Raw genomic sequence first — 16,206 nt, 5'->3', positions numbered from 1 at the left:
AAACAGAGTCTGCAGTAAAGAAAAGTTTGGTACTGGCAAAGTGGAATTGGCAAATTTTTTAAACGTGCATGCAGAGCTCTGCTGCCCATCCCACAAATGCATGTTTCTCACACAGACAGGACAAAAACAAGCGTTCCAGTGGTGTGACATGTACTGCATGCTTACGACAAACAAATCGACGGCTAACCTTTTTTGAGTACAGCTCATTTTCAGCGTGATTCACAACTTTACATGAACAAAAGAATCAAAATAGCTCAACAAATTGAAAGTAAAGCCGCCGTCTCAGCTGGTAGTTTTAATACGTTTAATCAAGTAAGTGATTTATGCATCAGGCGATGTGAACTTTCTCAGACTTTTGTTCTGATAAAACCGCCTTTCATCTATCAACAAAGACGGACCTGGCCTCTGGTGGAGGTTTGAGGGTCATGTAGGTAGAGTTTCCACCGCCTGGGGCGACACAGATCATGTTCCTCAACATAAAGTTACACTCCCATTCACACACTGTCCCAGCAGAGGGGGAGCATGAATTATACATCTTCATCATATCATTCATACCGCGTACAGCCACGGTAAAGAAAACCACAACACACTATGTGCTATTATTTGACACATTATCTTACGTACCATCGCCTAAATTTTACACGTTAAGAATTAAAACTCTACATATAATTAGGGAGAATACATGCATTTAGCTGATTTTCAAAAGGTAACAAATTATTTAATCAAGTTTATTAAAAAGTTTTCAACAACAGACCAGGCTTCAAATGGTGCAAACACTCGTGCTTTATCAAAAACCTGCTTCAAAAATCCCATCACAAGTTTAAGTTTGAGCTTTTATTGTCTGGCCTAGAGAGAATCTTTAAAAATGTAAATAATATCAATATTCTCTACGTACCAATATGATTCTATCTGTGCACCGATGCCGTTCACATAAAGGCGTCACCTTTTCCTCAGTCTGGTGACAAAAGGACACTCGATACCTCGACCCAGATATTACAGTCAATAAACCCTGCCGGAGGCTGAAGGGTATGGTCCAATTAAAGCAACAGCAGCTAGTTTATCAAGAGGACTAAAGCACATACACATTCACTCAGGACACAGCTGAAGTCTGCAGCTGTTTGCACAGCAGCCAGATTACACATGAATGAACCCCCTCTACCGAAGCTCATATCACTATCACCCCCCCCCCCCGTCTCCCCTTCGTCCCTGCAGGACGGCTCTTTTCTCTGCTGCACAGCTCATTCAATCAGCCGAGTGCTCTGGTTTGAAGCCAACACGTCCCGCAGACGTCAAAAGGAGTCGCACCGCGTTCACCTTCATGATTAGATCCTCACTCACGCTCACCCGCAAACACAATAAAAGGGGTAAAAAAAAAAACAAAGATGTGTAACCTATGCACCCACCCACGGGGACAAAAAGCAGAGAGGTCCACCAGCAACACTATGTCACTTCCAATTTGGCAGTTACCGAAACACACAATTAGTTAGTTAACCATGCAGCCAAGCGAGACCCTGTCGGACACCCGGGCCTGACGCCGGGGGACGTCCCGATTAGCAATCTCCCCCCTCCTTTGTATGAAGGTCTTTTTAGTGGGCCAGGCCGGATGCCAGGGGGTGGAAACTGAAATCAGCTGAGTAATCAGTTAGCACATCATTTGTTCAGAACGTAATGAAACCGCAGAGAAGATTAGTGCAGCAGCAACAATCCAAGACGGACTTAAACTGCCATCGGGGACTTTTGTGTAAAAGTGTGCCATTAATAAGGATAGAGGAGAGATTTAATCCCTTGATAAAGCAGCAAATCAGTGATATGTGAACGGTAGTAACACACACGCCTTCATCAAGTTTAAAAAAAAAAAAAAAAAAGCTGGCGTTGACCTTGGAGCCTGGACTGGACTCGAGCTGAACTCACGAATAGCGTCTGCAATGTTCCACAGCGGCACAAACAATGCGCTTCCAGGAGGGTGTATACGTGAGCCGAAGCACACAGACAGATAGTGGGCAGAGGGGGAGGGAGGGCGGACGCTCCAACGCCACCATCTCAACAAGAGGTGCGTTAAATGCAGGAGGGGGGAAAAGAATAAAAGAAAAAGAAGACGTTGACTCTCAACACATTCTATTCAAACTGTCACCGAGTCAGACAAAATCCTCTTAACTTCCTGCAGGAGGTTATGACTTAGAACTCAAACCAGAAAAACTAAAGAATTAATTTGCTATAAGAAGCGGGAGAGGGCTCTACAACCTTTCTCATCAACGTGTTTTTCACCCCAAAGAAATTCTTCTGGGGCCAAAAAAACAAGTTTAACCATAAAAGATCAGACAGTTTATAGTGTTTTTATGTCGTTTATGTCTAAATGTACATTCATGATGTTTCAATCTGGAATGAATTTACCTGTTTTAGATTTTGTAGCCATTGTTTGCAGTTTTAATGTTTTTAGCCTTTTTTAACGGATTCAACTAGTTTGACTGTTTAGCTATTTTGACTTTTGACCGATTTTTTCCAGCCATTTTTACCATTTAGGCTATTTGGCTTTTTTTTTACCTACAATCTTAACACTTTTCTTTCTAGTTTTTAGCAATGTTAGCCATTTTAGCCTTTTTTTAAATAGCGGTTTAAGCAGTTTTAGCCTTTTTAACCATTTTAACCAGGAGAGTCTTCTTGTAAACAAGCCAGGTATGCAAATAAAGTTTTCATAAACGATAATAGGATGAAAATTGTTCCACATATAATTTCCAGAAGGTTTCAGAGAACCAATACAGAGGAGCTAAAGATCCCCATGTGGCTCAAGAGGTTGTAGAACGCTGAACATAATAGAGCAATGTTGATCATTTTAATCAATCCAAACCTACACTATATATCATAAGAGAAGCTTGTCGTCGGTGACTAATCATGAACAGAACTGATTTCCTGTCTCTCTGTCCCAATACGCTTGCTAAACTGACACGACCCTGAAAACTTTAACATTTTAACTCGTCAACTCGATGCTGCATCAATCTATATCTTTAAACAACATATACCCTCAGTATTACATTGTACTGATTCTAGTTTATTTCCTTTATTTAAAGGTTGGATAATACATTTCTATTTGTATTATCCAAATACATTAGCAAATTTGTTTCCATTGAAAGAAAAATGAAATGTGAGAAGAGATTTTGTCATGATCAGTCAGGATATCGGACATGCAGCCCAACACAGCTTTATAAATGATTATAAACTCACCATAGAGTTTTGGTAAAGGGATATAAAGTTCAACTGAACAAAGATAAGTGACGGGATTCTTTGTTTTTGGTTTGAACTTTTTCCTCCACAAATGTGTAGTAACTTGTGTTGTACTTCTCTTCACTGCATTGTTAAATTAAAATCAACTAATAAAGTAAATCCACATGACGTGTTCTCAATGGAAAGTATTTCCCTCTTGACATTTGGAGTATGACTGGAAGTACAGCTGTACTCTTAGTCCACGGGGGCACAACCAAAATAAGGTGACGTTTATTTTAATCCTTTACAAGGCTGCTTGGTATTCATCAAATGCCAGCAGGTAAGCACCTGCTGTGTCTCAAATTAACCAACAACTCCTGGGAAAAAAAATCCACAGGGACTAGAGGAATAAAAGGTCCTGCAGCAGATGGCATGACCCCGAATTCTGACCTCAACACGATGGAGTCAGCATCAAAATCCTACCGACACTGCAAAACCCAAAATCCAACAACTGTGGCGAGTTCTCTGCTACGCTTCTGACCATCTCCTTATAAAGCGCTCAAAAATGTGTGCGCCAGTGTGCGAAACAGACCCGGTGCCGTGACAAAACATCTATTCCACTTATGTTAAGATAATACAGGTACAGTTCTTATTCATTCACCTTGCATGATGGTTGTTCAATTCTTTACACTGCAGAAGATAAATCAGGCATTTTTCACTTCTGAAAGGCTGAAAGTAAAACAATCTGAGAAAATAAATGTTTAGGTCGGGGGGTGTTAAACACGAGGCCCATGGGCCAAAGCTGGGCCGAACAAGAGGAACAGTTATACAACAACGGTAACTAGGGTCCTGACATCGAGCACTTTAATCCCGTCAGGCTCAATAAAAACACTCCACAAAGCACCAAATGTCAGCCGGCAGGCTTTAAGGACGTGAGAGAAAGAAGCAGCGATGGTCTGAATGACTGCAGCTTCAACAGCGTTAAGAGTCACAAACAGCTTTGAAGTATATTCTGCTCTATAGTTTATTAACAATCAGTGGCGATGTGATGCAACAAGACTCCCACTCTTTCTCTCTCGAAACACCTCAGCTTGAAGCCTGTGAAGACGTCCAGATTTCAAGCATCAGGCTGGGTTAGATATTTGAATCTTATCAGGCGAGAGGATGAGTCGTCTCTCTGGTGACTGTCTGCCGAAGTACGAGCCAATAAGTGCACAAGGTTTCGATCGGGGCACCATTAAATCCACGGACACGTCACGACACCTGCAACGTGCCCACACGTTTGTCACAAGACAATTTATGGTCCAATTAAACTGCAATGTGATGTTTGAGGAGAAATAAACGTACATCCGTGTACGTCCAGTATTCTAGCACTCAAGTTACTTTGACACAAACATTTTTTTATCAACTTGAATCCAGAAAAGCAAAGAGAAATGTGGAATATACCTTTTTTTTTTTAAAAAGTTGGAATAATTCAATGTCCGTATGTCATAAGTCCATAAATACCTGCAAAGACTATCGAAACTAGGGCTGGACGATTTGGCCTAGAAAAAATAATTATGCTTTTTTAAAGGAAAATTAGAGTTTCGATTCCATTTTCAATGTTTTTTTTCTCAATGCACTTAAAATTGACCTCAGAGCTAAAATGCATATAAATTATCCCAAAATTAAAAGTAAATGAGGCTCCGTCATTCAACAAATTCAAGTTTTAACTCAAGCTTAGGCAAAAGTGCAACAGCAACTACGGAACCCCATAAGGAATGGTAGAACGGGACGCATAAAAAAGTAGAAAAACTGTTGGGGGGGGGTGAAATAAACTGCCCAGCCCGAGTTGAAACCACTAAAAATGTTAACATGGATCAAATATTCAGACCAAAAGTGAAACCCTCTGCTTGAAATGACCTCGCGTGCTCAGTTCTGAATGTGACAGTCGATACCTACCCGACTCCAGCAGAGCCGTTAATCATAGAAAAACAAAGTTAAACATTAGCAACTCCATAAAAAAAAAGAAAAAAAAGAAAATCCAAATCCACCCGCCACTTCTTGATGAAGGAGACTCCAGGAAAAAAGCCAAGAACTGTAAGGGTCAAACCTGATATCGTGGACCGTCGATTAATGTCGTATTATCTCACAACTTAGTCAAAGATTAATTTCATACAACACTAAGATGTTGTAAAATACCTTTAGCCACAATGTCATTAGATATTATCAGGCACAATCAGCACCGTTCCCACACTGGGCTTCGACATGACAAGAGACAGGCAGTGATCAAAGAGTCAAATCCTGAAGTTCGTCACTTTAAAGTGGGAAACAACCCGCGACAGATTAGAGGACGGGAGGAAGTAATCCAGTAATTAATGTCTGAAAACAGAATAATCCTGTCATCCAAATCACATGGACATTATATTATCAACATGTAAAGATGAAATAAATTAAAAAAAAACGAAGCGAGAGGAAAAAGGGGGCGGGACACAGAAGAGGACTGTAGGAAAATGCCGCCCGGACAACTGGGAGAGCTAAATCTGGACTGCAGCTCCACGTGAAAAGAAAGTGCTCACAAATAAACCCAAACACCGATCAGTCCCTCTCGAGATGGGAAACCTCTCTGTCCAGTCAGAATGTGACCTACTCAATCTCCACAGGCTGTAAAACACAGTGAGAGAAGAAGACACCTCCACCTGAATGTAATCACTGAGGATCTTTGAGGTTTGGGGGGGGAGAAACAACAACTTGTTAAAGATTAGACTCGTGTAAACATCCCAGGCTGCCTGATTAGTCACTGACTGCCACGGTGTTTTCACCAGGAATGAAAATAATCACTTCACACTGTAAATTACAAGCAGAACGCAAAGTCCTGACTACATGTGCCTTTATATCTGCAGCATTAGATTTCTTTGTCTTTTCAGAGTTTATTTTAAATCAGCTTTGCTCGAAAAGTCAATTTTTCTATATAGGAAACACAAAGGAAAACCCTAGTGACGGTTTACTCACCAAATTTAGAGAGAAATCTAAACCAGACGACGTTTCGCTGTTGGAAGCTGTTAGAAGTTCAACAAAACGACTGAAGGTTTTATACAAAAGTTACCGATGCTTTCCCCAACTTCCAGATTGAATTTATTGGAAACGACACCGGAAATGTGATTGCACCTCGTCTATAAGCTCCTTCCTGTTAATAAAGGTCCGTGTAGAACACAACACGAAAGCCAGAGACTTAAGTTGAAGGACACGAGAACAACAAGCAGAAAAAGTAAATAAAAGTCACACCCGACAGTGACAACGCCGTGGGGCATCTCACATTCTGCCTGCGGCAAAAGAGAATCACCGGCACGATGGATTTAACGGTGAACATCTTCAAACCCAACAGTTGATTTCCCACAGAGATTTTCCTTTTCGAGGAGCGGCTCTATTGAAACACAACAGACAAGTTTGGTCGTGGCACGACGGGTGAAAGGAGTGGAGGAAAAAGCAAACAGACACATGTTTCAGTGCTCATCAAACTACAAGCAGATCGCTGGATGACACCAGATGAGGCAGAGCAGCCAGACCAACGCAGACTCACCTCAGTGGTTATGGCAGCATTTGTGGTTGGGTTCAGGATGTGAGCAGAACTCCTGTGGAGAATCCCCATCAAATGAAACGCTCCGTGCAGCTGAGGGCTTCTGTCCTGTCAGGAGAGAGAGAGCGGCAGTGAGGCAGGGTGGAGGTGGGGCAGCCGGCTGAAAGGGAGGAGGAGGAGGAGGAGGAGGAAGAAGGCGAGGAGGAGGAGGGGCGTCCACACTCAAGAGGAGTGTTGGTTTACCATGATGTGCTCGTGAGTAACACTGAATGCTCATAAGCAACTGAAACGGGAACCAGACAGACGTTTTTGTGTTGTACGATACGGCCGGCCGGCCGGCCGGACACACACACGCACACGCACACGCACACGCACACGCACACGCACACGCACACGCACACGCACACAACCAAAACATCCCAACGAGAGTCACTTTATCAAGTCCGTTTATCGGCACTGCCGGTTACTGATTTACAGAAAGTTACCAGGCATTAATGACACGCTGTCTCAGACTGATGTATCCTGTAAATATGCTTTACGGTTGATAAACAGGGTGGAACAGGTGGAGGAGTCTGTTGTCCTCGAGACACGTGATTGGATCTTTGAATCCAAATGTGTATTTGTTCAATTATCCTTGAGTAAAACACTGATTGAATAGAGTGATATGACCGTGTAAGGCACTTTGAGACCGCTGAAAGTGGTCAAAACATGCTATAGAGGTGTAGTTCATTTACCAAATATACATGTTTTCCTTTGCTTTGGCAGTAACAGTCTTACCTGGACTGTCTCTTTTGGACGTGACTGCTTTTGTGGATTCATCTTACGACAATTGTTGCACAGAATCCAACGGGAAAGGTGATAAAACTTACTCTGGTTCAAGATTAAATCTAAAGTTTACATAAAGTTCACTTTAATCTCAACTGTGACGGACAAATAAAATTATAACCGTCTTTAGATACCAACATTTTACCTTTATTTCAGTGAGGGAAAAAAAAAAAGACAGCGTGTTTAGAAGTGAACATTTCCAAAGTGTATTTTCGGACTGAATCGAGTTATAGTGTGTAAGAGGAATAATAAGAATTCAAATGTACAAGACCAGCGGTGTGTACTCCGACTGTTACATCAGGAGTAACATGATGCTGTACTGCAGTTCTGACAAAACAACCACCCACTACTGTTAATGAAGATAAACTGTTTGAATCCTGGTCTGCGTTACTGATGGCAGGTCGAACCTTTACGTTCCCACGCAGACCAAAAAAAAGCTCAACGTATTAAATCCCAACATGCAGAGACGCTGCCACAGGCTTCTTCACACCACAGTAACGTTACCAATCACACCACTCAAGACACGGTTCAAAAACTACGTTTAACCCTGTACAGGCAACTCCAAGCTGTGTCACTGAAGTCCGTATAAATAAACTCCATTGTTACAGCTTAAAACCAGATCAACAACCGACATGTTTTACTATTTATAGCTTCAAACATTCAGTAAAAAGGATCAATTCCTCACAAAACGCATTAATTTGTCATCATCTGCTCATTAAATTATTCAATCACCTATTTCTGTAAACTCTTGCCTCACAAAGCATTAAACTTGATTACAATTAAAAGTACTTTTCTCAGTGTTTTAATGTGATGAAATACAGTTCTACTTTCATTAAAAGGATAAACTATCTACAAAAAAAAGTAGATCAAAGGTTTAAATATGTATTCATCCTTCAGACACTCTACAGCAACTTTAAAAATAAGTAGATTACATTTTGCAAATTGTACTTAAGTAGAAAACTATTACAGTGAATTGTGGGAGTAACATCAGTCTGTAAGTGTGCTGGTTTGCCTGCAGAGTGACACAGAAGGTGTAAATACAGAAACTTGAATGGAAGCTTTGTGTGTAAACTGCATTTTATGCCCCGTGTGCACGACTAAGAATTTAAACCAAGGGACTGAAAAATGCAGCGAGGACAAAGTCCTGAAGCTGAAATGAAGCCTGGGTTAGTTTATGAAGTGAGAAACACACGATTAACCTTCAACGTCACACAGACAAAGACGGCAAATAATTAATCTCACGCCGGCGTTCTTTTGGTTTCTCGGGGTGAAAGATGAACGTGATGAAACAGCCGTTTTAAAAAATGGAAAGTGAACACTTGTTAAACATTCTGCAGTATACTGGATTCCACCGGAAAGTTATGAACGGCACTTTTTGTTAGTGTTAAAGTTTGCATGAGATGATGTGCTACACAGATTGGGTTGGCATCGGTGATGTGCTCGGATACAAACTGTACATTTAACATCGCAGGAGTTCCTGTTTTATATGTAAAAAAAAAAAAAAAGTTATATTTGTTTCTTCTTGTTCACTTTTTTCTGGAGGAGTACCGGCAGATATTTGACTTTAGATATCATGATACACCCAGAGAGAAACAATAAATGACAAATCGATCATAATCAAGTAGTATTTGGAGTCCTTTTAAGTATTTTACTCTTACTTGAAAACAAGTTTGACCATGTAACCTACTATCCTGAGTACCTGCAGACTACGTCCATTCTACTCACACATTTTTGTCGGCGGCACGTCATTTTCTACCCGAAATTTCCAAGAACAAGTAACCTGAAAGGACGAGGGAATGAAACTTTGAGAAGGCGTTTGTGCCGTCACGTGAGGCTTTTTAACAACATCACTGTTACATGTAATTCAGGAGTTTTAAAATGCGAGGCTCTTCTGGTAAAAGAGGTTTTTCTTCCAAACTTTATGTCGGTGGTTCGATCTCGTGTCGTCTTATAGTTCAAATGTGGAGGTCGTGTAACAGTCCGTTAGACTGCGAAGTCTATTTAACATAATTTATTTATCTATTTTATTTTATTTTTCAGGGACTATGTACAAAAACATTAATCTTAAAAAAAAAACACGATGCTTTGTACCAGATTTTAGCCGCAGTTCGTTTCCATTTGCAGTCCCCACACGACATAATAATACATATATGTACAAATATAACATCCAGTAAAAATCTTTAACTTTAGCAGTAACCATTAAAATGTAACACCTGCTTTCATAGAAATTCATACAGATGTTGAGAATCTGTAAGAAAACATTATACAGAAAACACAACGAGTAGGAACACATTCTAAATATAACCTACAGTAAAATAACAACAATAATCAAGTAACATTACTATTAACATCAACAATAACCATTAGATTTCAACACCTGGATTCCTAAAATTCATACAAAATACATTGTGCAACAATGCAAGGCAAAATTAAAATAGACTAATGCTGACACAGCTGGTTTTCCCCAATGTGATTCCAGTCTACAGACAACTTCCGACTGTCAGGAAGCCGATTCCAGAGTTTGACGGATTTAAATGAAAAAGGCTGTTTGTGCAAAGGTGGAGGATCTTTTTGGGGATGAAACCGTCTGAGAGCCGTGGAGCAGGATGTTCTGAGTAAACTTCGACTCTTTTTTTTCAATGGCGTTGGAGCAGTGTTGGTAAGAATTTTGAGCATGGTTTTTAAATAAGCATATAGGATTAAATTGTCAAAACTTTTGTATTTACTAAGAATATTACAGTGATGGTAAGGAAGGGGTTTTCTGGGATCTCAGTCATCCCCTCAACAATGACAGTAGATGAACATATTGCTGTCTGTCTCTGGTAGTTCTTCTCTCACCACTTCTTCATCTTCTATTCTTGTTTGTTTTTCCTCTGCAGCTTCATATTCACCTATAAACTCCTTTCCATCCATGAAACACACTTCTGGAGTCTGAAATAGTTTCCTATTGATCAGATTTAAATTAAACTTCCTTTAAAACAAAAACAAAAACAGGCACCGTGTTGCTGAAATGCATGTTATGATGTCCTATAATGATGTTTCTGCTGGTTGTGACCAGCAGAAACATGAATTAGAAGATTATGATGAGTCTTGACTGTATATTTCTGTAACATTATAGTGTCAACAAAATCAGAAATAAAACTAAGTACTCAGCCACAAATACACTAAGAACATCACAATTAAAAGTGTAACTGCCTTAAAGTGTCATTTAAGCCATGACTTGTGTCACTAGTTAGTCCGTTTGGTTAAAACTAGATAAAAACATGAAGAATTGAACAGTATCATCCAGTCCTGCAGCCGGAGAGGAGGAGCACACCCTCCTCCTGCAGCGCCCTGGAAATTTACCCTCACCAAGTTTGGACAAACCCGCGGAGAAACGAGTCCGAAAAGGAGGCGACGGTGAAGAAAGGGGTGAAGAGAAACAAGAGGAAGTCTGACTTACATGTCAATTCGATTCGGCTGTGTGTTCAAGGTCGCAGTGTGTCGTGAAGTTTCTCCATTAAACTTCTCAGCTGTCACAAAAGGGAGGGGGTGTGTGCCGCGGGGCATCATGGGAAATGAAGTTTTCCAACGGAACACTGCGATACAGAGGATAGAAGACTTTTAACAGATGATATTTGCCCTGATTTATGAAATAATTTCACTGTAGTGGGTCAGATGAGTGAAATAATAATCTTCCTTTGTTTTTGTGCAAACAAGTGTCATCAAAATGTCTTTATTTAATTGAATAACATCGTTTGTCGCAACCCTGAAGAAGGATAACATGCAATTTTAAATTTATTTTTATTTTAGCGACATTTGTATATGTTAATGTTGCATTTGTAATCTTACTCTTTTTCAAGGTCACCTCATCATGAGCCTTATTTGACCCCACACATGTGTTGGTCAACGGACCATCGATCCATCTTCTATCCCAGTTTTATCCTGTTCGGGGTTGCAGGGCGCTGGAGCTGATCCCAACCAGCTATCCATGAGGGCAGGGTACTTTCTTGACAGCTCACAATGCATCACAGGGCAAACACAGAGACAGACACACTCATATTCACACTTAGAGGCAAAGTTTTACACTTTTGCTTTTATTCTATGAAATTCTTAAGTTGTTTTAGTGCTCCATTTTATGTACAGCACTTTGTGATTTCTTTATCTTTTTTTTATCTGCGAAAAGCGTTTTATCAATAAACTTTACTTTACTGACTTACATACTTACCTAAAGACACAATACACTCTTGAGGTCTGGATAGGTCACATCTTTATCACATAATTTGGAAAATATCAAGATTAATGTCTAAAAATTGTTTCCATAGAGAAACAACCATCTTTGTTGTTGCACATTAATAGCAATGATTAAATTCAGTTAAACCATTACCCTCTCATGCATTATTAACTGATACTCAGTGTTGAAAAATCCACAAACCTTCTGTAATTTTCACTGCATCCTAATGCATCCTGCAACATATAAGACAAACTACTGTGTTCAGTCTGACTACAGAGCTCAGGAGCATCTGGTCACATGCAAATGTCTTCCCAGTCAGAGAAATCACATCTCACTCACCCTGTGGTTATTCTTAGCTACAGTGTGTGTGTGTGTGTGTGTGTGTGTGTGTGTGTGTGTGTGTGTGTGTGTGTGTGTGTGTGTGTGTGTGTGTGTGTGTGTGTGTGTGTGTGTGTGTGTGTGTGTGTGTGTGTGTGTGTGTGTGTGTGAAAGAGAGCAACATTGATTTCTTAACATATTTTTTTCATTCATTCATGCATTCATTCATTCATACCATGTTTCTCAGTTAGACGTGTCACTAAAAGCAGGTCTGTAGTCACCATTCATTTCACTTGTGTCTCTTTATTTATTCCCATGTTTGTCTGGAGGACCTATTTTACCCCTGCTGATTGATCGTCTCTGTCTCCCTCTAGTGGATAAATACAGGAAGAACAACAGAAAACTCCAGGCAACGTGATCATCTCTTGGTCATGTGTTAATCTTTGCAAATAATAAACACAAATATGGGCGTAGGAATGAGTTTAACATTCATAAACCACACCCGCATCTCCCTCTTTCTCCACAACAAAATGGCTTGAGTCTTAAACAAAGCATTGTGATTCTGTCATCACAGGACCGTACACTTACTAGCAAGCTAAATATTTCAGCAGCACAAAGACAAATTTAGAAGCAGTCACAGGTGCACAGTTTTATATGTTTATATTTGTCAAAATCCATTTGATTGCGGTAAAAAAAATATATATATTTACTTCAGGCCTAGCAGTGCTGTCAGGCGAAGCAACGTCGGAAGGCCAAATAGCGTCTTCATATTTACGAGACTAGACACCCCTGAGAGTGGTTGCTGAATGAATTCAGACACACTCATTAATAAGCTGGTCTTGTCAGTGTTCAGGTCAGCCAGTTGATCATCTCTCACTTTTTGTTCCCCGGCAGGAAATCACCCGGGACCACAAAGACCAGCTCCAGTAGTGGCTGGCCCATAGGGCCCTCCATCACCTCCACCCCCCACCCCCTCCATCCCCTACCCCCAACCTCAAGGTTTTTTTTTTGATTAAAAAATACAAAAACAAACACTTATTATAAGTCATTTGTGTATCTAAATTTGCAACATTCTGTGTGTTCAGCCAATCACTGACTGATACGCACGTGGCAATGGGAATATCTGTATGTAATATAATATATAATATATAATATCTATAATATAATCATCAATGTGGATTTTGATGCCTTAAGCGTGATTTAAAAATTTGCCCCATTACAAGGCTTTCCCGAGGAACATCACCATGGATAAATACCTGAATGCTCTCTCACACTCACACAACTGCATATAGAGTAGTATAGACAATACAAAGAGGGGGTGGGGGTAAACCTAGGCTACAGTGTATTGATACATGAGTTGTGCATGCATTAGTTTCCTCTGGGTCTTGCAACTTCCTTCCTAAATCCTAAAGCATGAGTTTGAGGGTAACTGGTGATTTTCAAATGCCTGCGGATATAAAGTGTGTTTGTTGTGTGGTTGCCTGCCTTTGCCTTCACCCTCAATGCCCAGCTGGATAAAACCATATAGAACATAGATAGATGGATGATTTCTTCTCAAAAATAGTATAAATACATAATCACTGCATTTGGCTGAAGCTGAGTAAACAACACAAAGTGATTGAAGGCTTTCATATTGTGATTTAGAAGTTACACGTCAATATTCCAATTCCTTGCTTCACTTTGTCATGTTGCAGTCACTGATTGCGTCGATGCAGGTGCTCTACGGTCCAACGTTAAAGCACGTTCCTGCGAGGACAGCCACCGCTTCAGCGTTCGCCTGTCTTCCATTTGTTAGCCAGGATTAATAATTAACTGCAGCCTCCATCAACCCAGTGAGCCAGTGGTCTGCTTCAGGCCACTTCCTCTCCCGAAGACAATGGGGCCATTTCCTGCGGAGAGAGGGGGGGGGGGGGGGGTCGTATCACCAGGCTCTGTCCTTGATATGAAAGACAGGCTCAGATGTGCAGGGAGATTCATGAGCTGTTTGCAGGAAGGTTAAAGGGCAACAGGAGAAAGAAAACAAGCAGACATCAAGGAAGACATCTTTTTGACCCCTGCTGAAGAAGATCTGTCAGAACAACGACCACATTGCATATAAATTGGTGTATCTGTGGTGTGCTATATTGTGGTGTGTAATATAGCAGAAGCATGAGCGTTTCAAGGAAGACTGACATCAGAATTGCAGCAAAGTTGCTGAAACCAAAGTGGGAAGTGGAGTCAGCAGGAGCTGCAGTCCCCAGTGGATCCCACTCTTTTAATTCCTGGCTTATTTTCAAGATAAAGAGGCTGCTGTGTGGAAAACAATGGGCCCATTCATGTTGTTGAAATCCCTGTGTCTACTGTCCACAGGGATGTCAGAGGTAGCCAAAGTCAAAGGCATCAAAAGTTAATGTTCTGGTTTCGCCATATGAAAGCATCAGTGAACAGTCTAATAATCATGGAGCGCCTCCATCAACACACCAAAAGCCAGGAGCGTCCATTGGGCCTGAAGCTATTTTTGTGAAGAGGGTTGTCAGTCCACACATTCACTGCGACTGATATAAAGAGCTCTATAACCAGCAGAGGCCCAGCACGCCTCGTCCCACTTGTCTCTTTCATTGTGTGAGGCGCAGATGAAGACTGTCACAATGGTGGAGCGGACAGAGCCGTGATAATTCACCCTGAGGCGGAGCAGAGCGCACAGCCTGGCCTAACTGAGTCCATCTCCCAGTCTGAGGCACCAAGAAACTTTTTCTTTGGTACATTTCAAAGAAATATGTTGAATTATTGCCTCAATCTTTCTCTTTTTACGAAGTTTTTTTTTAACAGTAATAAAACATCCTTGTTGTTTATCTGTTGTGAGAAAAAGTAAATTTTTCACAGTCATAATAAGAAATTAATTGTCAGAATTTACAAATGACTGTGAATTCTGTATAAATCAGGATAAATATCACTTTGATTTGGTCACAGCGAGACACTTCCCTTGATTAATTTATGGACATTAGGGATTTTCCACACTCTCAAAACCTTTAATGTGTTCTTTTTGACTAATTTCCTCAATGCTGTATGTGCAGTACCATAATTTGGTCTTTCATTTGTTCAAGCAGTAAAAGTATTTACAGTGATTTTCAGTATGACAACTTTGAGTCATTTCTGCTTTTAGTAAAGTTTATTCTTGTGTCATTAGATGTACTTTACAGTCATTCACAATGAAATGATTCACAGTCATAAACTGGGAAGAGATTTAAGAAATTGCTGTGAATTTACAGACGTTTCCCACAGTGGTGTTATCAGTGTGTTGTCATCAAGCTCTGCAGAATGTTGATGACTGTCAGTTCTCGAGAAATGGGTGTACTGGAGCAGTGTACCTTGAGTCTTAAGACACAAGGGTCAAGGGTCAAGGGTCATACTCTGGGACCCACAGTGCTGGCCTGTCTGCTGTGGGAATCAAACCAGTGAACTTCCAGTCCCAAGTTCAGTTTTCTAGCCTCGAGACCCAGGGTGGGCAATCCTTGTCCTTGAGGGCTAAAGTCCTGCACGGTTTCCATGTATCCTCACATCAACACTGCTGACAGTAATTATTGGCTCATTATCAAGCATTCTGCAGAGCCTCATCATGATAACTCAGGTGTGTTCGAGGAGGGAAACATTGAAAACATGCAGGGCTGTGGCCCTTGAGGACCAGGAATGCCCACCCCTGCTCTAGACACATAACCAAAGCCTGTGGCTGCCATGTAAGGCGCTCTATCCGTCCAATGGGAGCGATTTGAAGTTCAGAGCCTTGGGCAAGGACAAGTCGACATGTAGGACAGAAGAAGACGGGAACTGAACCTGTAACCTTCTGATTGAGAGACGACCCCTTAAAATGTAAAAAATAAAAAAGTCAGATGGAACTTTATATTTCAGAGTCACATATCTAACATTTCACACTTTACTAATATGAATTAGTAAACACAATAAAGGGAATTAGTATATAGTTATTGTGAATGTGGAAGTTTCTCCAAACTGGTTATATTGAATTAAACATCCTGACCTCTTTGTAAAGATCCATTCATTTCTACCTAAATTTTCCCTGTGAAACCTCTTCATCCACTGTTGTATCAAACAATCAGTATTT

The 16,206-nt window shown here is 40.7% G+C and overlaps 1 protein-coding gene across 1 annotated transcript in view; it reads right to left on the bottom strand.

Annotated features, from left to right (window-relative positions):
• Positions 1–11,098, bottom strand: part of hap1 (huntingtin associated protein 1) — a 28,998-nt gene extending 17,900 nt beyond the window's left edge. The window contains exons 1-2 of the mRNA XM_080464102.1: positions 11,022–11,098; positions 6,758–6,862 (exon numbers count right to left, since the gene is read on the bottom strand). The gene's annotated coding sequence lies outside the window, so the exon portion shown is untranslated. The remainder of the gene's footprint in view (positions 1–6,757; positions 6,863–11,021) is intronic.
• Between the last annotated feature and the right edge of the window lie 5,108 nt (positions 11,099–16,206).

This window comes from Lipophrys pholis (assembly GCF_963383615.2).
Source record: "Lipophrys pholis genome assembly, chromosome: 5".
Classification (NCBI taxonomy): domain Eukaryota; kingdom Metazoa; phylum Chordata; class Actinopteri; order Blenniiformes; family Blenniidae; genus Lipophrys; species Lipophrys pholis.
This window is presented reverse-complemented; position numbering and strand designations above follow the sequence as displayed.